Source organism: Neoarius graeffei, chromosome 1 (genome assembly GCF_027579695.1).
Source record: "Neoarius graeffei isolate fNeoGra1 chromosome 1, fNeoGra1.pri, whole genome shotgun sequence".
In the NCBI taxonomy this organism is placed as follows: domain Eukaryota; kingdom Metazoa; phylum Chordata; class Actinopteri; order Siluriformes; family Ariidae; genus Neoarius; species Neoarius graeffei.
In genome coordinates, this window is record NC_083569.1 from 21986525 (window position 1) to 22010312 (window position 23788).

The window sequence follows — 23788 nt, forward strand, 5'->3', positions numbered from 1 at the left end:
ATATTTCATACTAATCAACAATGCTCTAAATCACCCATAAATAATATAAATACTTAATCAAATATCTCAAATACAGTAAGAACATTTTCATATTGCACAAGTACACATAATTTAAAACTCTAATAACTCTTTAAACCCTTTTATCTATTTTTTTTATATTAACAACCCACTGATCATGTTCTGTTAAATAGTATACTTATCTTAATATAATATCTGTAATACAGTAAGAACATTGTCATGTTGTACAAGCATATCGCTTTTTAATTTAAAGCCCGTTATATTTATTTTCGTTATATTGACAACCCACTGATCATTCTCATAGTTTTCCTCTCACACTTGACAAAAAGCATACAAACATAATTTCATCAACAAATACTAATTAAAACTATACATTATTAAAAAATAAAAAACTTATAAAGCTTTACTTAGTAGATCTATTGTTAACAATTAATCTACTAATCACTCTTCAAAAAAACCTTAAATAAATAATTTTATACATTTTTAATAATTATATCTACAATTAAATTTGAAATCAATATAAGTTTAAAAATTTCTAAATAACTGACGAAAATAGCTTTTCTGGTCTGTTTATGGCTGTAGTCATATATTCTTCCTGTCAATCCACCCCTAAGAAAATTAATTTAACATTCTACAAAAATCTTATATAAGTATGTAGAAAGCACTCTTTTTAGAGTAAGAACACAATGAAAAGTTACAGCAAAATAATGGCAAATAAAAACTGAAGATATAATAAAATCAGTAAAACTCCATCAACAACTCTCTCTACTTTCATAGCTTTTTTTTCAAACAGCTTAACAAAAATGAAATCACTCTGATTATGTACACCTCCTCTTTCATCTCCATAAAGATAAAAGAACATTCATCAATGATTAAAGCCCGTGAAACAAATCACTAGCTGAAATCTGATTCACGCTCAGAAGAATACATCATAACTCATCATCGTGATTAGCAAGATGTAACACTTTCAAACCCCATTTCCTAGTGAGCGACTATAGAAATGATCCCTGAAAGCATAGTCTTAACCCCGCAAACCCTCAGCCAGTCATACACTTCAACTCACACACACATCCTGAAGATGGTAGATTTTACCTTCAACACACAAACATAAAAATAAACAGATGTCCACGGAGACTCGTCTCGTCTCGTCTTCTTCCGCTTATCCAGGACCAGGTCGCGGAGGCAGCAGTCTAAGCATAGAAGTCCAAACTTCCCTTTCCCCAGACACCTCGGCCAGCTCCTCGAGAAGAACACCGAGGCGTTCCCAGGCCAGCCGAGAGACATAGTCCCTCCAGCGTGTCCTGGGTCTTCCCCGGGGCCTCCTCCTGGGGGGACATGCCTGGAACACCTCCCCAGGGAGGCATCCAGGAGGCATCCGAAAAAGATGCCCGAGCCACCTCAGCTGATTCCTCTCGATGTGGAGGAGCAGCGGCTCTACTCCGAGCTCCTCCAGAGTGACTGTGCTTCTCACCCTATCTCTAAGGGAGCGCCCAGCCACCCTGCGAAGGAAACTCATTTCGGCTGCTTGTATCCGCGATCTTGTTCTTTCTGTCATTACCCAAAGCTCATGACCATAGGTGAGAGTCGGAACGTAGATCGACCGGTAAATTGAGAGCTTCGCCTTTTGGCTCAGCTCCTTCTTCACCACAACGGACTGGTAAAGCGACCGCATCACTGCGGAGGCTGCACCGATCCGCCTGTCGATCTCACGCTCCATCCTTCCCTCACTCGTGAACAAGATCCCGAGATACTTAAACTCCTCCACTTGAGGCAGGACTTCTCCACCAACCTGGAGAGGGCAAGCCACCCTTTTCCGGTCGAGAACCATGGCCTCAGACTTGGAGGTGCTGATTCTCATCCCAGCCACTTCACACTCGACTGCAAACTGCCCCAGTGCATGCTGAAGGTCCTGGTTTGAAGAAGCCAACAGGACAACATCATCCGCAAAAAGCAGAGATGAAATCATGTGGTTCCCAAACAGGATTCCTTCTGGCCCCTGGCTGTGCCTAGAAATTCTGTCCATAAAAATTATGAACAGAACCGGTGACAAAGGGCAGCCCTGCCGGAGTCCAACATGCACTGGGAACAGGTCTGACTTACTGCCGGCAATGCGAACCAGACTCCTGCTCCGTTCGTACAGGGACCAGACAGCCCTTAGCAAAGAGCCCCGAACCCCATACTCCCGAAGCACCCCCCACAGAATACCACGGGGGACATGGTCAAATGCCTTTTCCAGATCCACAAAGCACATGTGGACTGGTTGGGCAAACTCCCATGAACCCTCAAGCACCCTATGAAGGGTATAGAGCTGGTCCAGTGTTCCGCGACCAGGATGAAAACCGCATTGTTCCTCCTGGATCCGAGGTTCGACTATTGGTCGAATTCTCCTCTCCAGTACCCTGGAGTAAACTTTCCCTGGGAGGCTGAGAAGTGTGATTCCCCTATAATTGGAGCACACTCTCCGGTCCCCTTTCTTAAAAAGAGGGACCACCACCCCAGTCTGCCACTCCAGAGGAACTGTCCCCGACCGCCACGCGATGTTGCAGAGGCGTGTCAACCAAGACAGCCCCACAACATCCAGAGACTTGAGATACTCAGGGCGGATCTCATCCACCCCCGGGGCCTTGCCACCGAGGAGCTTGCAAACCACCTCAGTGACTTCGGCTTGGGTAATGGACGAGTCCACCTCTGAGTCATCAGCCTCAGTCTCCTCAGTGGAAGACATGACGGTGGGATTGAGGAGATCCTCAAAGTATTCCTTCCACCGCCCAACAATGTCCCCAGTCGAGGTCAACAGCTCCCCACCCGCACTGTAAACAGTGTTGGCAGAGTACTGCTTCCCCCTCCTGAGGTGCCGGACGGTTTGCCAGAATTTCTTCGAGGCCGACCGATAGTCCTTCTCCATGGCCTCCCCGAACTCCTCCCAGTTCCAAGTTTTTGCCTCCGCAACTGCCCGAGCTGCAGCACACCTGGCCTGCCGATACCCGTCGGCTGCCTCAGGAGTCCCGGAGGTCAACATGGCCCGATAGGACTCCTTCTTCAGCTTGACGGCATCCCTTACTTCCGGTGTCCACCACCGGGTTCGGGGATTGCCACCATGACAGGCACCGGAGACCTTGCGGCCACAGCTCCGAACAGCCATGTCCACAATGGAGGTAGAGAACATGGTCCACTCAGACTCAATGTCCCCCGCCTCCCTCGGAAGCTGGGAAAAGCTCTCCCGGAGGTGGGAGTTAAAGACCTCCCCAACAGAGTGCTCGGCCAGACGTTCCCAGCAGACCCTCACCATACGTTTGGGCCTGCCAGGTCTGTCCAGCTTCCTCCTCCGCCAGCTGATCCAACTCACCACCAGGTGACAGCTCAGCCCCTCTCTCTAGAACTGCCACCTTATTGTGGTGGAGGGGTTTGTGTGCTTGAATGATCCTAGGAGCTATGTTGTCGGGGGCATTATGCCCCTGTCAGGGTTTCCCAAGGCAGACAGGTCCTAGGTGACAGGCCAGACCAAGAGCAGTTCACCAAAAACCCCTATGGAGAAAAAAGCAAGGACCGTGACGTCGCCCGGTATGACGCAGCCGGGGCCCCACCCTGGAGCCAGGCCCGGGGTTGGGGCTCGTATGCGAGCGCTTGGTGGCCGGGCCTTTGCCCATGGGGCCCGGCCGGGCTCAGCCCGAAGAGGTGATGTGGGCCCGACCTCCTGTGGGTTCACCACCCACAGAGGTAGCAGTAGGGGTTTGGTGCAGTGTGGATTGGGTGGCAGTCGAAGGCAGGGGCCTCGATGACCTGATCCCTGGACACAGCGGCTGGCTGTTGGGACAGAGACTCTCCAACCAAATAAAATCGATCTAAATTAATATTGAACAAAAACAGTAAATTGGTTTGTTCAATAACCTGAAACACATTCCCTTGTAGAAAAGAAAAGACTAGTCAACTTTCTCAAAAGTGTAAAAAGCAATAATACTTGTAATCAACCTTATAAAACATCCATAAACGTTGTATATTAAAAATACACTGTAAAAAATTTACCGTAAAATTTACAGTAACTTACTGGCAGCAATTAACCAGGTAATTACTGTAAATATATTTTACAGTAGAAGTACTGTAATTCCATTAACAGTATTGATGTATTTACTGTAAAATAAAAAAAATACTGTGATTTCAGTTGTATTTACAGTATTAGTAGTTTAACTGTATACTAAATATCAATTAAATACTGTGATTTCAGTTGTATTTACAGTATTAGTAGTTTAACTGTAGACTAAATATCAATTAAATACTGTGATTTCAGTTGCATTTACTGTGCTGGTTTATTTACTGTACAAACAAAGCACTGTCATTTTTTTAACGGTATTGTATATGGCAATGCAGTACTATTAACAGTGATTAACAGGTAATCACTAAATTCAGTTTCTCACTGTACAATTTAAATGCTGAATCACTGTGGTTTAATATTAACCATTAATAGAATGACCCATATTCTAAAATATTTCAATCAACTACAGAAAACAAGAAAATTGTTAACAGGATTATTTATTGCTTTGGTGAACAGGAACATAAAGCACAAGTTGCCAAACATTTTAGACAAAAAACTTGGACTTGGAGACCCTTGGACTGAACTTGGGACCCAGAATCCCAATTGGAGCCCTGAAATTAGAGAAGAAAACACATTAATAATTACATTTATTACAATTACTTTGTAATGCACCATGTATGAGATGAGGGTCTAAGATGATGTCGGTATCATGTCAAGATACTTGTTCCTGATAAGAGGTGTCACTGGCTGCAGGAGCACTCAATTACATATTCTTCAATCAAAATGTGGGCTAGCATAAACTTAATGCAGCACTGTCAACAATATTTGTTCTTGTAACCCACTTTATCTGTAAATAATGTAGTTTATCCTCATGGCTTCTGTGTGAGCAGAATAAATGCAGATAGTCCCACAAGGGTTAATAAAACTATTTGAGATAACATCTTTAAATAAACCATCTTGAACTTTCAATGCAAAAGCTATTATTAGAACCTCACCTCTATCTAGTCACTTAGCCAATTGAACTCAGTGAAATCCCTGATGAAGATCACATGGGGGTTCATGCAGGAAGTCTTCCGCTTCACCACTCTCCCAGTCTTCCTGCTCATCTGCTCCTTGGCACTGCACTTAGTGGAGTCAGGATTAATCCTGACCAAAAACCTATGAAAATGAGTATAGGAGTTAGAGAGTGGGACAATATTTATATGTCAACGAGTCTTCTGTTCTCTAATAAAGCATTCAAGTTGTAAGGAGACTTCAGCCTACACTATTAACATACTCAAGACCAATAACATTTTAAAGGAAAAGGGTGATTTTGAACAGCTTTTCAATTTGATTTTACATTTCAATCTTTACAATCAACTATTTGAGACAGTTAATACCTCTGAACAAACTCCAATGTTGTGTTGGCTTCCACCTGATACTCTAGGTTGAAAACATAGTAACAGGCAAAGAGAGCGGCCAAGGCGGTGGTGAAGTCAGTCAGGTGAGCAGCAGGTGGAATTATGACCCTCCCCTCGATCGACAGCATCCATTTTTTCGCAGTCAGGATCGTCTCTCCTTAGTCAGAGTCAGACGTTACAAAAATTATATTTCATAGCAATACATTCCATAAATGATTTGCTCCACATGAATGACTGTAAAAACAGGTCAAGGAGCATACATATCTTCCGAGCAGTGCATAAAACAGATAAAAGGAGCAGATAAAGTAACTGGGTTGGTGAAAGGTAAACAGAAAGTGACACATACATAGCAAGCAATCTGAAATAGCAATAATGACAGCAGAGGTGGCTACTAGGAATGAGTGAGTACACCATTATCTGGGGCTTAACCCGGAAGTGGGTGTGGTTTAACCCAGAAATAGGCTGGTCTTACCCCAGTTGTCTTTTTCGCCGGAAATTTACACGAGTTGATCAGAAGTTTATATATGTATGGTTTATTAGAAAACTATTTACATAAAAGCCTCCGAATTTAGCTTCAGATAAATGTTTTTGATCACAAGAGTCAGAGAACTATTTACAGATAAAGGTTTTATAAACAGAACATGAATAAACTTCAGTGAATCAATGAACATATGCAGGATTAAGAAGTCTCATCTCATCTCATTATCTCTAGCCGCTTTATCCTTCTACAGGGTCGCAGGAGCCTATCCCAGCTGACTATGGGCGAAAGGCAGGGTACACCCTGGACAAGTTGCCAGGTCATCACAGGGCTGACACATAGACACAGACAACCATTCACACCTACAGTCAATTTAGAGTCACCAGTTAACCTAACCTGCATGTCTTTGGACTGTGGGGGAAACCCACGCAGACAACATGCAAACTCCACACAGAAAGGCCCTCACCAGCCCCGGGGCTCAAACCCAGGACCTTCTTCCTGTGAGGCGACAACGCTAACCACTACACCACCGTGCTGCCCAGGATTAAGAAGTATGAAGTAAAATGCATGAACTCGAGTTTTCGTACTCAACATAACTTTTTTTTCATTTTAATTTTATAGAACAAAATATATGAATAGGAAAATATTATCTGCTTACCAATTTTCTGGAAGTCCCAACGCTACTTGGTGGTGGATCCAGGATGAATACTCCCACAGAAGCAAAAGTTGGAGGGAAAAAATGGCGGAAAAAAACTCTCCCGCGCAGCCAAACATGTTAAAACAGTGAAAAAAATGAACATAGACGATGCAAACACACATAAATGCAACAAAAATGAACACAAGCACAAAACAATGCCTTGTCTACCAAGTGGTTAGGAGCGGTCACTAAGCTTTCTTTACTCTGACAGAGTCAGAACTGCACGTGCTGTGTTCGCGGGTTGTCCCGTTTACGTTGACGTGACTGGCCCATTCGAAGCACGACCGTTGAACTCTCTTGATCCTCATTGGATAAATTTATGTCACCCCATGTCATCCAGTGAAAGAAAAAAAAGATAAAACTTACTGTTGATAAAAAAATAATAATGCATTATGAGTTAATAATGCAATAAGAAGTCATAAATATGATATAAAAAGTATGTGCCCAGATACTTTTTTTTAATCTAATACATATATATATATATATATATATATATATATATATATATATATATATATATATATATATATAAAATACAGTAGTTTACTTTTCTATTTACAGTACTATACCGGCTATTGTGATTTTCTTTACAGTAACACTTTGACTACTGTGATTTTCACTGTAATACTTAGACTACTGTGATTTTGTCATGTGGACAAGGTTTTATTATAAAATTTACAGCATTCTACTGTAAAAATCATACACAGTAATGTTACTGTGTTTAATACAGTAAATAACTGTAGATTTCACAGCCATTTTTTTACAGTGTAATGGCAGATGGACATTCATCTTTCATACAAAAAAATCTCAGCTGGAGTGGTCACTGAACTAATTTGTCACAGTAGTTGTGTTAACACTATTTACGATGTTAAAGGTGGGGTACAAGATTTTTTTCAGGAGTATTTTTTACCATATTGCTTGAAAAGCTCCTCACACCCATGTTGCAAGCAGTACAATAGAAGGTTTGACCCAAAAACGAAATATTTTAATCCAGTCTACAGTGTAAAATAAAGGAAAAACGCCATCCAATCCTATCGAGGTACCACTTCAAAATGATTGGATACTGACACATCAATCAGACTGAAGCCCGCGAGCAGCCCGTCCCTTCTGTGTGTGTGTGAGAGAGAGAGCGAGCAGCCCCTCCCCCAACCCGCGCGCTGCGAGCAGAGTGTCACACAGAAAGTGCAGGATTTTCTCAGTACGCTCCCTCCAAACAACGGGGATCTACACGAAAACGGAAGGAGATATTCACAAAATTCTTTCATAGTGAGCGCCACAAGGCTCTCCTGAACACACTGATGTAATTTTTTTGTCTGTAGTGTAAAAAATGAGGTCACTAGAGCAAGTTAAAAACGAGTGACTTTTCTGCCAAGTTTATAATGGGAGTCTATGGGGCTGCGCGCCTGCCCTCTCCTCACTTTCAGGCTTCTCATTGAAAAACTGCAAGTCCTATCGTGTAGATAGACACATTGTGTGAATCAGGACAAGTGTGGCTACTACTTTTGAGAAAATTATGTGTGTGGAGTGAAAATTGGGGCTGAAAACACAGTTTAAATGAGAAAGTTTGAGCTATTTTTTCAAGCTCTCTACACTCTAAGGGTGTTTTCACACCTGGTCCCCTTTAAAAGAACCAGACTCAGTCCTCTTTAAGTGGACCAAAAAGTGGACCAACAGAAAAAGAACTCAGTTCTTTTTGTGTTCACACTGTGAATTTATTACAAAGAGGACTGGGTTCTCTTTCTGGTCCAGTTAAGTGTTGATGGGGCCTCAGTCCTCTTTCTGTTCACACCAGGTCCTCTAGAGCCCTCAGACCCCCAGTGCACGGAATTCTGGGTAATTTTCTCTTGAATCAAAATGTCTTCTGCCATGCTTACCCTGCTGTATTCTTTGATCAAAATAGTGCGGATTAAGGAAAATAAATTTATATTTTTATATATTTATTAATATATATATATATATATATATATATATAGTTCTATTATTGTGGCCGACTCATCAGTCAGTAAGTTCAGAGAACTGTAAAGCGGCTGTGGTAAGTTCCAAAAGGAAGTTGAGTTTCCCTGCTACAGTCACGTGACCAACTACGGCAAACGAAGAAGGTTAAACTACAGTGAAAAAGGCGAAGTGAACCCGGTGCGCTTTTTGTTCACAATGCGCAGATTAGGCGAACCATACCGTTGATTTTTAGCGAACCGTACTGAGACCACCTCCTGAGGTGGTCTCAGTTCGGTTCGCTTTAAAGGGGTCTGGGTACAGTTGGAGTGTTCACATATGCGCAAAAAATGCTGAGTCATCGATCTGAGTTCGGTTAGATGGCTGAAAGGGACCAAGTGTGAAAACACCCTAACTTAACGAGCTCCACTGGTGTGTAACGCAATAGACACCCATTATAAAGCCTGACTTTCTCAGGCTTTATAAGGGGGAGGAGGGGTGGAGACGCGGGGGGTGGGAGCATGGCGAGGGCGGGCGTGTTTCTTTTCAAAATATGGCTTGCGGGAACCGTTATTCCAAAATCTCGTACCCCACCTTTAAGAACTATTTTCAGGAGTTAAAAAAATACTTCAATTGCCACTTAAACAGTACAATAATTATAATTCTTTGTTCATGGACCAATATAGTAAAACAAAACTGGAAAGAGGGTTATATTTTTGTATAAATGTTAATTCATTTCATTCATTTCATTTCATGGATTGAGATCATCACTGTTCTGATACACAACTCTGCTGCAATGCACATCTAGATTCATGTTTTCAAGCTTGCTGATGGCATGACAGTGTTGAGCCTTGTCAGCAAAATGATGAGTTTACATACAGAGAGAAGGTGGGCAGTTTGAGGACTCGTGTAGAAGCAACAACACCTGGACATAACAGAAGATCTTGTGGTTAATGTGTGTCTGCGCGTGTGATCATGGGATTTTACAAGTCTTGGGTTGCACATCACTGAGGATCTCATCTGGGCCAAAATAAATCCCTGCAATGTCTTAAGTTCCAGGAGGGACTGTACCCTCAGTACATTCATTCCATTCATGGGATCAACAGAGAGCATCCTGTGCAGCTGTACCACTGTAGCACACCATGAACAATTAGATAGAAAGCTTTACAGAAAGGTCTACAGGGTGTGTGGTTGAGACCAATTCTGAACTTGAATGATGTAGCTGAGGCTCTGTACGAGTTCAGGGTTTTTTTGTCAAGTTCAGCTATTTGCTGTAATGATTTGTGAATTTAAAAAAAAAAAGACTTCATTTTCACAGCAACACATTTTTCAGGGTAAACTGGGACATTGTTCATTTCAAGAAAACAAAATAAAACCAAACCAACCAACCAACCAAAAAAAAAAAAAAAATCCTTGGTGTGTAAAAGTCTTTTCTCTTTCTCCACAAGATGGCATTGTCAGTTATCTTATTGTGGCCCAAACACAAGGACCCTGCTCACGTCCCTGAGAGATTTCGACTTCTTTGATTATGAATACTGCTTTTCACAATAATATAGACCCTCTTCAACAATACATCGTACTTTTATATGTAATACATTGAAAAATACACAGAGATTGTACAGATAAAGAAAAGAGGCCTTTATTTGTCACATACCGTAAATCCTCTAATATAGGCCGGGGCCTTTATTTCACTCAAGTGCATCTTGGTCCAGGCCATTATTGGAAGGAGGCCAGAATTAGAGGCAGGCCTCTATTTCTATTTGAGCAAAACAGACTACCAGTGGAATGAATAAAAACGAGATTTTGTGTCTATTTGAACCTATAAAATAGGTTCATTTATTAGCCTTCCATGAACACAGGCTGATATTTGAACAACATATGTGAACTACTGTAAATCCTCTAATATAGGCCGGGGACACACGACAATAAACAATAAACTCTTTATAGCCTCGATTAGAATCTAGTGAACTTGCTCAGCACTACCGCACGCACGACTCTGACACACACTGTAGCGCAACATGGGGTATATAGACTCGTTGAAAAACTCCTCAGGTATTTTTCTGAGTTTACCGAAAATCAGAGTAGAAGGAGCCACCCACCCTCTGTCTGGTTTGAAGCGGTTCTGTAGGACATTGAGCTTTACAGAGTCCGGTGCACATTTTAAGGCATCTGGTTGAAGTTTACCTATGTCTGATAAATCTGATGTCAGTGATAGCGGGCTGACTCGTGGCTCATTAGTAAAGCTATCTGATGGCTCATTTGTCAGCAAGGTGGAGCAACCATCTACTTCTGATCGTAAGGGACATGGGGAGATGTAGGTGTTCTTATATGAAATTCACTGGATGTATGGCTAGTTTCAAACTCAGAGGTAGATGAAGGCAATTCCCTCAAAGGAACTGAGCTAGCATCCAGCTGCAGCGTACTGCTGCTCGGTTGCGGAGGAGTGGAAGCTGCCGGTGCCGTGTTACTAGCTGATACTGGAGAGGACTGGCAAGCAGATGACACCCCTGGATCACTGCTTTTGGACTTTTTCATAAAAGTCTGAAACAAGCTCGTTTGTTTCAGGGTTCGTTTACTCATTTTTGACTCGCTTCTCAATAAATTCTCGCACAAGCTCTGACTACTGACGATTGTCTGTCTCCGTTTCTCAAAACTGGAGAGAATCTCAGTGGTGCAAGAAAAGTATATCTGCATTGACCAATGAGCTTTCTTGGTCACGCACACCCCGCCCACTCCTGAAGCACACAAATGCGCCGGCACACACACGTCTCTCTCTCTCTCTCTCTCTCTCTCTCTCTCTTTCTCAAATTATGTTGCATTGCCAAAGCATTCAGGTAACAATTATAATTAAAAAAAAAAATCTCTCTCCCCAAGGTACGCCTAGTGCGTACGGCCATACGCCTGGCGGCGCCACTGATCACAATTGTCTTTCAGATCGGAACGATTGTGTAAGGCCACTATGATCTCAGAAACATCGTTGGTTATAGCCCCGGCCTGTATTAGAGTCCGGCCATTATTTACCTCCTCCGACAGCGAGACCGGCCAATATTAGAGTCCCGGCCAGTAATGGAATACAGGCCAGTATTAGAGGATTTACTGTATACATTCGAGCACAGTGAAATTCTTTCTCTGCATTTAACCCATGTGAAGCAGTGAACACACAACATCCCCATAGCAGTGGGCAGCTGCGCTACAGCACCTGGGGATTAATTGAGGGTTAGGTGCCTTGCTCAAGGGCACTTCAGCCATGGATGTAGAGGGAAGGGAAAGTGCTGTTCATTCACTCTTCTCACCTACAAATTTTCCTGCTCATCCAGGGAATCAAATTGGTGACCTTCTCTAACCTTTAGGCCGTGGCTGCCCCAGAGATGTGAGATCTTATTGCAGTTGTGTGATTCTGGTTATTTGATCGAGCTGAATAGTATAATTGTCAACTCTTCATCAACAAAATGGCTCGTTTCTCTGAATTAATGAAGAAAATTGAAATTGCAGTCGGGCTATAAATACAATTTGTTAATAATGTGTGATGTGTAATATATTTGTCTCCAGCATGGACAAGCACATTACAGCTGCAGTGAATAAAATGGGCTCTGGACAGGTTCACTTGTAATGGTGGCGCTGGTGGTGTTTGTGACTGGATAACGTAAATGTTCTATTTTGCTTCCACAGTTTCATGTTAAAATGATAACTAGCAACCAAGATATATATATATTTTTTTTTCGTTTCCAGGTTTATAAAGCAGAACAATCATATTTAAATTATATGAGGCAAATGAATGAATGAATGAATGAATGAATATTTATTCATTCATTAATTGAAAGAAAGAAAGAAAGAAAGAAAGAAAGAAAGAAAGAAAGAAAGAAAGAAAGAAAGAAAGAAAGAAAGGTAGGCCAGGCAGCACACTAGGCTACAGGGAAGAAATAAGAAACACAAAGGAAATAAAACATCCAGTCTCTCTCTCTCTCTCTCCTTAAGACCTCATGGTTTGCTGGAATCTTTCATAGTATGACCAAGAGCAGCAGCTGGTTTGTTCCTCACCTCAGTGAAATAACAGGCTTTGTTATTACAAGTTCCATAAATCAATCACATTATAATAACAATAGTAATAACTTGTTATACTATTTTTTTATCATGACATTTATTCACAGCAATTTCTGGTAAGGCCAAAGCCCCTAATGCAGTAAAACTACTTATAAAACATATATAACAGGAAATTTAAGCATTTAATAATTTATTGATTTAATTATATTTTTACAGATCAGAGTGATTCATTTTTCATAATTCCATGAATTCTGCTGACAGTAGGAGTTGAAGACAGGTTCCCCATGTGAGGCTGAATGTAAAGCCAGGATGCTTCAGTAAGAATCAACAATCTGTCAGTAACAATGGTGACACTGTCATGTGGTGCTGTGGGCTGGAGCTTCATGAACCTTTATGATGTGAACATATCATAGTACAGAAAGAATACTTTCACTCAGCTGAGACCATTCATCATGTTCACTGTTATATTCATGTGTCTGTGGCTTTCACTCGGTGAGTTAACTTTGACTTTTTGTTATTGCAGAAATATTAAGTGTTGAATTAGTGATTTATTCATCTGTGTGGTGGGAAGAAAAATCAGAATATGGGTCTGACTTATGTACTGTAGTTCTGGCTTGGTGGTGGAAATGATAAAAACATTATATTCTCTTCTCTATGACAGGTGACTCCATGGCAGATTCAATAAAGCCACTTTTCACTCAGACAGTTATAGATGAAGGCAGTGATGTTACTCTGTCCTGCAACTACGAAGCAAGGAGTGCCTCAGACTACCTGCACTGGTACAGACAATATCCAAAATCCAAACTTGAGTTCCTTCTTTTTATATCACAAAGTGGATATAAAAGTGACTCAATCCCACCACGTTTCTCTGCTGAAGTTGATGAAAAGAATAACCAAGTGGATCTGCTCATCTCCTCTGCTGCTGTATCAGACTCTGCACTATACTACTGTGCTCTGGCACCCACAGTGACAGGAAATCCAACTGCACTGTACAAAAACTTTCACACAGTTTTGTTCCACTGAAGGCTGATCAACTTCCAAAGTTACATAATTCCAGATGATATAATATCAATGATATAATGAGCTAAAATAAATAAATGGGGGGTTCAATAGGTCAATAAAATATATATTCAGTATCTCTTGGCTCTGTCTCCTGCTACACTGTAAATAAATAAGACATGTCTAGGGTATTTACGGTACATGAAACACCAGGATATTTAAATAATCCTTCAGTGTCTTCTAGGAAGACAAAGAGGATGTAAGAAAATACGCATGGCTATTATAAAGACACCAGCGTCTATCAGTCGACACAAGACGCATCTTCAATTGGCCTATAAGCTTGTAAGCATGATCTCCCAAGCCAAGTATAGATCTTTAACAATTTATTTGGGCATGAGCTCTGTTAAATGTTTTAATGTTAGGAAAAAAGTAATAGCTACATATCTGTACTAAAAAAGAAGATAAACCCAACCTTACAAGTTGCATATAGGCCTACTGAAACAAACTACTTACTTTAGATGGGCCTGTTAAACATGTCCCTGGCATCTTATTTGTTTGTATTATTCATTCTTTTTTTTTAATTTGGTTTTCTTCATCATTTCACAGTAATCACTTATTAAAACTCATGCAGCAAACCTAAGTCTGAATTCAAGACACTGGCATCTTTGTGAACCGTGCTGAGAAACACTGTGAGAAACACTGGGGTATTTACCATTGCACGCGAGTCAGCAGCAGTGATAACCACGTGATGCTGTTCAACCAGTCACGGAGCAGCGCGGACATTTTGACCTGCAATTCACATCCAGCAGTTGCTACCAGACTCACAGTCATTACTCACTCATCATATATTTTTTTGGTTCATTGTTACCAGTAGATCGAGCTTGTATAATGATAAGCATCAATAATTTACTGATTTGTTAGTGTTACAGTGAGAGTATCATTCTGTTGATTGCCTTACATTATGTGTGAAGCCTGCCATATTTAGCTAAAGGAAATCTGTATTGGTGTCACCAGACTAGAAGCATGCTAACCTTCTTAGCACTTTTGGCTAAGATCAAGTGTAGTATCTGTTTTTATCAGTTTAATATCTGATATGTTCTCTAAATGAGGATGTTATATTAAACAGATGTTTAGAACAGGGAGCTGGAATAGGGGCTTGCTCCTTCTGCTCCACACATCAACCTGCTATTGCAGTACCTCCAGGAATGGTGCTCTTATTTCCAAAACAAGGGAAAACTTTTTTTTTTTGGTGTACCAATTTAATGTTTGATATGTTGTCTAAATGATGATAATGTATTAAATGTATTTTTTAGAGTAGAGAGCTGGAATAGGGGCTTACTCCTTCCGTTCCATGCATCAACATGGTATTATAACAGTTCTATTGTTCCAAAAATTACAGCTGAATCCTTTTGGAGAGAGACATCATTTTGTGTGTGTGTGTGTGTTGGGGGGGGGGGGGGATTGTTTCCATGTAAAAAGCTTGATATTTCTAACATTTGATCACCAAAAATATACAGCTCAGCCAGAGTAAAGCCTGCAAAAAATCAGTTGAACTCATTAACGTTCCTCTCCACGGAAATCTTTAGTAAAAGGCGAAAGATTTATGTGTCAATGAAGAGAAACCTGAGCTGCGCTTAACACTGGATCAGGTTAGTGACACTGTATTGGAGGTGCAGAAAGCTGGTATAGGGTAAGGTGGCCTGGGCCAATCTCTTACACCTTTACAGCTTTATTAGCCATTGCACACAGGCAGAGAAATGTCTGACCAACGAGCTTTTTTGATTAATAAATAAGTAAGTAGGGGGTGGGGGGTGTTGAATGTTGAAAAGGAACAGTTGAGTGTTGTGTGATCTGTCTAAGCCCATGTTTACATTAGACCATATCAGCGGATCATCAGATTAACGTTTTTAAAACGATTAGTGTGCACACAGCAACAGCAATACACGATTTGCGTGCACACAGCAATACCAATACACGGATATGCTCGGCTTCGCAGGCATCCTGCGCTCCAAATCACTCCGCCCTGAACAGTGAGTGCCCTCTGGAGGGTGCGCACTCTGGCCCTGCGCAGCTCACAGAGCACGCGAGTGAAGTGAACAAGCAGTGTTTTCGGGACTGAGCCGCTGTGTGTGTGATCCCAGCGCATATCACTTACCACTTGCAAGTGGAAGGATGGCAAGCCTAAAGACAATCATAACTACACAATGGGCAGTATTTGCATCAGTATTTGCAGTATTTTCATACTTTTATACTCTTTAATGAAAGGTGATACAAGGCGGAAGTCCGCGCCGTTTTTCAGCAGTCGCGTCACATGACCAACACCAGCGAATCAGGAAGGTGGATGTCACAGTGATGTTGTCCAATGAGACGCCAGCTAGAGCTCAGCACAGTGTATCCACGTATTCTGAATGTTTACACAGCACCGGAGCTGACACGATCTGGATTGAATACGTGGACGCTGGTGGATTCCCATTTCCCGGCGTTTCCAGGCAGTTTAATGTAAACGGACAGTGCATCCGCGAAGAAAACGAGACAGATACGGTTTAATGTAAACGTAGCCTAAGGAAAAAGTAGGGGAAAGAATTACTGCAGACTAACGGTCCAGTTACTTGTTGAGCATGGAGAAAACCAGGGAATTGCTGGCACTAAATTCAAAAGGGGCATATATACTGTATACTTAATAAAAAAAAATGTAAAAAACCCTCAGTTTCAGCATTTGATATGTTGCCGTTTGTTTGTTTGTGATTGATGCATGTCATGCCTTAGGGAATTCCATGTAATTCCATTGATATGTAATGAAATACATTTGTTAAATAAAGTGAAAATAAACAGTTACTGTATATTTGAATTAATTAACTGTTTATTAGTTCAATGCATGTGTAGCATTAATGAGCCTATAATGTTCCATAGAGAAGAAAATTATCGCACTGTCTGCTAATATCACATAAACTACAGAAGGTCCTTATACTCATGAACTGTGTAATATTATCAAAACATTCAGCAACATGCGGAATTATCACACATGATTAACTGTATTATCTACATTCAATATTTGTTTTAATGATTTGATTTAAATAATTATGACTCCATCTTTTTAGTTTCTAATTAAAAGATGGCAGAATGTACAAGATTATTCACTGAGAGACTGATGCCAGAATTGATATGGCTGTGAAGGTAGGTGGAGCGAGATGTGGTGAGATACAGTTTAGACAGTTACACAGAGTTACTGCCATTTATATCGACTGCAAGAGAGACACAGCAATCATGTTACTCTTCTTTGTTTTTATAGTCGTTAAAACCTTTGGTAAGTCATTTATATTATACACAAACTTCAGGTGGATGCTGGAGATTTTTGTACTGACACCTAAACATGATGATTTAGTTGGTTTAAAAAAAAAAAAAAGTCCCTAAACAATGAAAATAGAAATGTTTATGTTGTTGCAATGTCTTTACTGCAGGTGCTGTTGACAGCAGCATTAAATCAGACCAAACCATTATATCTTCAGCTGAGGGCAGCAAAACCACACTGACCTGCACATATGATGACTCGGCTAGAGATCTCCACTGGTATCGACAAAAGCCTCAATCAGGACCAGAGTTTCTTCTGATGATGACTATATCTTCAAATTCTGTCACTGAAGCTAAACAACCTGACCCAAGACTGTCTATCAGACTTCGTAAAAAGGAAAAGAAAGTAGATGTGGAGATGTTTCCTGCTGCAGTATCAGACTCTGCACTGTACTACTGCGCCATGGAGCCCACAGGGACACAAAACTCAAACACACTGTACAAAAAGTGCAGACTGATTTTTTTCCCCTCAGGAGGGAGAGCTGTTTACCTGTTTCATTCAAATACAGTTTTCTGTCTGAGTTCACAAAGTTTGATATTTATTTGCTTTGAATATCTACAACCATCATCTTTGGGAATGCTTTCTTTGAGCAATCAATGGGGGGAAAGTTACACTTCCTATGACGATGTAACACAATGTTCAGACCTTAATATGAAGAAATAGTTTGAGATTCTGATTCATAATTTAACACGATGGTTTCCACCCTCATTATTTAACAGCTTATAAAATAGCACTTGATCCAGTACACTGATGTTAGCAGTCAGCTTTCTCAGGCATCTGTCTGTTCCTCCTATTGATCTGACGTCTGAAGAAGAAGAACTGACAGCCAAGTTAGCAGCTAACAAGCAGTCTGTAACAGTCCCTGATGTGGCTGGAGCACAGAAGCACAGCAGGTGGGAGTTGATGTTCACACACACTCTTTATTTTTCCTATTTTCTCTGCTTTTCAGCTTTAATCTCATACAGTCACACACAACGCACACGTGTTCTGGTCGAGAGAGCTCCCCTTATCTGCTCTCCCCCTCATTTTATGCTCCGCCATCTCTGCAACACACACACACACACACACACAAACTGACAACAGGTGTAATGACATGGCCACTCACCTTCCCTGACCCCGCCCTCCATGCACAAACTGATGCTTGGCCACGCCCCCACTGCCACACTATCAAATTCAGTAAACACAAAGCCTTGTTGAATAGAAAAGAGCTCTCAGAGGCAGTGTCTTGCAAAAGTATTCATCCCCCCTGGTGTTTGTCCTGTTTTATTGCATTACAAGATGGAATTAAAATGGATTTTTGGAGGGTTAGCACCATTTGATTAGCACAACATGCCTACCACATTAAAGGTGAAAATTTTTGGTTTATGGTGACACAAACAATAATTAAGATAAAAAAACAGAAATCTGGAGTGTGCATAGGTCCCCCCCCCAAAAAAAAAAAAAAGTCAATACTTTGTCGAGCGACCTTTTGCTGTAATTCTCTATCGGAATCTATACTTATGACTTTTTGTTTATTCTATCGAAATAAATATATTATGGGGTGGCATGGTGGTGCAGTGGTTAGTACTGTCACTTCACAGCAAGTAGGTTATGGGTTTGAACCTTTCTGTTTGGAGTTTGCATGTTTTCCCAGTGCCTGCATGGGTTTCCTCTGGGTGCTCCAGTTTCTTCCCACAGTCCAAAGACATGCAGATTAGGTCAACTGGGGACTCTAACTTGCCCATAAGTGTGAATGTGAGTGTGAATGGCTGTTTCTCTGTGTTAGCCCCACGATAGATTGGCGATCTGTCCAAGGTATACCCCTCCACTGTCAGTTGGTATTGGCTCCAGCTCACCCGACACCTGCAATGAATAAGTGGTATAGAAAATGAATGAATGAATGAATGAATAAATGAATATATTATAGTGGCTCATATTAATCAACAATATTATCACAAAATTCAGCAAAACATGTACATTCACAGAATTAACATACATCATAAACTATATTATCCACAGTTAATATTTGTTTTAATGAATGGATTGTTACTCCATCTTTGTAATCCTGCTGCAGTATCAGACTCTGCACTGTCGTCCTGCACCCTGGAGCTCACAGTGACACAAAACTCAAACAGACGGCCTTCTCCAAACTCGGTCAGATTAGGCTGAAGTCAGATTTAATTTAAACTTTATTTACTGATATTAATGAGCCAATAGGAAGTCCATACAGTGTTCGACAGCAGCACTTCCTGGGGGTGCACTTCTTACAGATGTGTTCCCTCATGTGGAAAGTTCAGCACATACAGCACTATTATACAGAGTCCTCACAGAGCTGTGTTCAGAAATGGCTCAACCATACAATTTACTGTACACAGTGAGATACATACCACTGATTCTCACTGTCGCAACAGGTAATTAACCTTCATCAGCTCATCATTACATTAATTAGTACAATCATTAATTATTACAATACATTTTAACTGCTAAATCATTGTATTAATTAATACACATGTTTGTTTTCATCTAGTAATTTCTTAATTTCTTAAGTCTGTATTTGGTTTAAAAAATACTTAACTGATTTATTTATTCACATTCTTTTTTACAACAGGCAGTTTTGCAGACAAAATTGGGCCGACAGATGAAGATGCCAACATTGTCAGGAAAGAAACAGACACTGTGACTCTGAAATGTTCATATGAGTCAAGCAGTGAGAGCATTTATCTTTACTGGTACAAACAATATCCGAACAGCGCACCACAGTTTTTACTGTATAAAGGTGCGAGGTCAGGCACAGGTTATGAGAGCACTCCTGATGATCGTCGATTAGAGTCGAAAACAACCAGAGACTCCACTGAACTTACTATCAGAGGTCTAAAGCTCTCAGATTCTGCGCTCTATCACTGTGCTCTTAGAGTTACACAGTAATACAGAGTCATTAAAAGGCTGTACAAAAACATACAAATGGTATATATGAAGCTTCTAAAACCACAGATTAAAGATATTCCCTTTACCAGCTCATCAGTTAAGCACAGACACAAACACCGTTTGTGGTAACACATGCACCTGGAGGAAATAGAATAGAATAATAATGAGGGATTAACACAACAACTCCACATTAATCACAGTGAATTCACAAACCTACATGTTTCATTCTCCAAAATATTTTAATGACACTTCCAGATCCATTGTGTCAGGTTTTGCTGGTGTGCACTACTGGAATAAAACTAATGAACTCTTTTCTGGGTTTCCCCATAACCTACTGGAGTCAATTTTCATTTGTTCATTCATTCACTCATTAATTTGCTCATGTGTTTATTATGCATGTAGGTATATATGTACGAACAGATGTGACTTTGATCATACAGATACAAAAAAATAATGAAATGGAAAAATAAGAAAATTCCCAGTGGAATTTGCTTTTCCTTTTTTCCATCACAAGATTTGATTACACTGAACTTTGATGAATATGGGTCATGTATATCATGTAAACAAAATTATGTGATAAAGGGATGATGACTCTAGACTTTCATCAAGCACTGTTTTTTTTTCAATTTATTCTGTGATTCAAATTTTCAAACATGCATTTAGGTGGATTGATCACACTAAATTTCCTATACACTCACTGTCCACTTTATTAGGAACACCTGCACATTCTTGCAGTTATCTCATCAGCCAATCATGTGGCAGCAGCATAATACAAAAAAAAAAAAAAAAATCATACAGATACAGGGCACGAGCTTCAGGTAATGTTCACATCAAATATCAGAATGAAGAAAAAGTATGATCTCTGTGATTTTGATCATGGCATGGTTGTTGGTACCAGAAAGGCTGGCTTGAGTATTTCAGAGACTACTGAGCTTCTGGGATTTTCACACACACCAGTCTCTATAGATTACACAGGATGGTGAGAAAAACAAACAAACAAACTGAGTGAGCGACAGTTCTCTGGGTAGAAACACCTTGTTTATAACAGAAGAAAATGGCCAGAGGAAAATGGCCAGATTAGTTTGAGGTGCAAGGAAGGATATACTAACTCAAATAATCACTTTTTACAACTGTGGTGAGCAGAAAACCATCTCAGCATGGACAAAACACCAAACCTTGGGTTGGCTACAATAGCAGAAATCCACATCAGGTTCCACTCCTGTCTGCCAAGAGCAATAATCTGAGGCTATCATGAGTTTTTGCACTCATTTCTAAGTCTCAAATTTTTAAAAACTGTACATTGAGACACTACTATTTGTCTTTTGGATCCCTTGTTTTTTAGTCAGTCGTGGAACCCTTATTCAGCTCCAAGAAAAGAAAAAGAGGAGGGGATATTGATTTCCAGAAGTGCTTCATATGTCAACAAGACGGTGGAAGGAACAAGAATGACAAAACTTTACATCAAGCAAGTGAATCGGGAATGATGACTTTAAAGACCAAAGCTGAAGAATGCATAAGATACAAAGATGAGGAATATTTTGAGTTTTTTGAATATTTACAAAAGCACATGAATCTGGACCCCAATAGCATCAAGTGGCATAAAACATGCTATTCTCAATTCACAAATGCAACAGAAATAACAAGACTGAAGAAGCGGTTTGAAGCAACAAGGTCAAAACCCATGGTGAATGTGAATGGTCCGCCAACTGCATAAACAATTGTGACCCTGAGGATGAGCAGGGTATCTAGCGAAGAACATGCTCTTGGGTCAGTGACAATTAAGTGTTAGCTGTATAAATCTGTATAAAATGTACATTACTGAAGCTGTTTAAAAGCATATATTAGTGTTATTAATCTTCAGCCCTGTTAATATTGAAGACATTGCTATGATGTTCACAATAAACATTTCATACTTTGCAGAAATAAATGTTCTTGTATGTTCCTTAATTCTTAATTGGTGTCAATACTGTTGATGTCACCAGTAAATTTATAAGCTGTTGAAACATGTGTTTAAACAACAAAATTCTTTATCTCTTTAAAAAACTTAATTTCATAATATCGTTATTCAGAAGCCATATTGGAATACTAACATGGCTGACATTTCATGAAAATGTAAAAACTATAATTTTGTCCTCTGTACAAGAAGGATTGTGCTTTGCAACATATTAATTGTTCTTCATTGCTCCCAAGATCTTATTTTGTTAAATTATAACAGTCATCTATGGCTGTTTCCAAAATGGCTGCCAAAGCAGAGTCATAGGCATTTTCAAAGATGCCAACCACCCTATTTCTACTTGTTAGGACCCCTTCTGACTAAAAAAATGATTGGCAGCTTTTACCCCTACAGTAGATGTGCACGAAAGTGTTATGGAGCGCCCTATTGAGAAATAACCACCAGACTATGTGTCAGCGGAGCTCTGGCCCACGTGAGGGGAGCCCCATAGGCATAGAGTGTGGATACATAAAGAAACCCATCGGGTTGTTTTCTGATGGTTTCGGTCCTGTGTGTGCCTGCCACCACAGGAAACCCAACAACTAGTGGAGTGAGTAGTGAAGTGTGAAGTAGAGTAGTAGTCGGGACAGTATAGTAGTGAGTAAGTTGTCGCTGTTGTTGTCCGACGTCACTGTGTGTTGCGTACTCGTGTGCCTGCCATGACAGGCAACCCAATGATGGCGGGAAAATCTCCATGTACAACGTGCGCGCGTCATGCCTGAATTTTTTTTTTTTGGCAATTTTCGATATAAAACAAAAGAGGCTGGCTATGATATAAGAAAATTCTACAACGCAGAAACAGATGGGAGCTCCGCTTTTAGGCAGTGCCTCAATCTATACAGTATATTGGTATTACCAAGACCAGCAGCTGTTTTTTCTCTCACTTTAATTAATGAAATACTCCAGAAAATGTCTGTTATAAAATAAACAACCAAAAATATTTTGAATTGACTGTGAGATTACATTGCAGACTTTCAGTTTGAAATTGTGTGTATTTAGAGGAGGGTTTCTCTTTCCATCTCCCCAACCACCTCCCTCTCTCACTACACATGCGACTCCTGAGATACCAGTGACCTCGTCTTGCCACCAACACCTTCTGGCTTCATCCTTCAGGATAAATTCTATATATGTAACATTTATATCCGGAATTTATATATTTCTGTCCCAACCAATATTTCTGATTGAAGAAAAAAAATCCCGCCCCGTGCGCGGCACACAAAGGGTTACTGTAGGTTTCCACTGGGCGAAACACCACGCCCAATTCACTCATGAATATTCACTCTGGAGGTGTAGTCACGAAAACAGAAAGCCCATGTCAATTAGCAAGTGCGGTTGCAGTGCAGTGAGCGGCTGCTCGCGAGCAAACTGTCCTTGAGGAATGTAGCATTAGATTAGCTTGTAAAATTAATCAGTGAACAACAGTTCGGATTCAGTGTGTAAAAACGACAACAGATGAACATGACTGTTTTCTAAGTTTGTGTGGCCTGTAAATAACAATCCGACTTGATACCGACAACAACTGGAGTTCATTAAGGTCACAAAGACATTATTAAATCATATCAGATTGTGCTAATGTTGGCTAATATTGCACCGAGTCTTGCTTGTGAAGTGCCTGCAAACTTTAGCAGCCCGCTAACCCTGAATTTGAAGCGCTTCAGTTAAGACCTGCAGAGCCCTGACCAAGTTCCTGTAACATGACACATGTAAACAACAACAACCCGATGGTGATGTGGACATTGTTCGCGGCCCAGACACCTTTTAATCAAATCAAACATTTCCACGGAATCAGCAAAACAGCCTCCGCCTTCTTGATCAGAAATGTTTGGTTCCTCCGCCTCTCTTTTGAAAACTTTTTAAAGCGTGTTCTGAATTGAAGAAACACATTTTACACAATTTCCCTCGACCAGAACACTATGTGCGCTTCAGCAGAACCCTGTCCCTCCCTCC

The 23788-nt window shown here is 40.6% G+C and overlaps 3 non-coding genes across 3 annotated transcripts; 1 reads left to right on the forward strand and 2 right to left on the reverse strand.

Moving 5' to 3' along the window:
• Positions 1-826: 826 nt before the first annotated feature.
• On the reverse strand, positions 827-1041 carry LOC132899095 (small nucleolar RNA U3). Its single transcript, XR_009656626.1, has one exon. It is a non-coding gene; the product is annotated as a small nucleolar RNA U3 (small nucleolar RNA).
• A 13581-nt stretch (positions 1042-14622) lies between these two features.
• Positions 14623-14814, forward strand: LOC132897204 (U2 spliceosomal RNA). The gene has a single exon (XR_009656277.1). It is a non-coding gene; the product is annotated as a U2 spliceosomal RNA (small nuclear RNA).
• Positions 14815-15110: 296 nt separating this feature from the next.
• On the reverse strand, positions 15111-15226 carry LOC132899230 (U5 spliceosomal RNA). The gene has a single exon (XR_009656670.1). It is a non-coding gene; the product is annotated as a U5 spliceosomal RNA (small nuclear RNA).
• Between the last annotated feature and the right edge of the window lie 8562 nt (positions 15227-23788).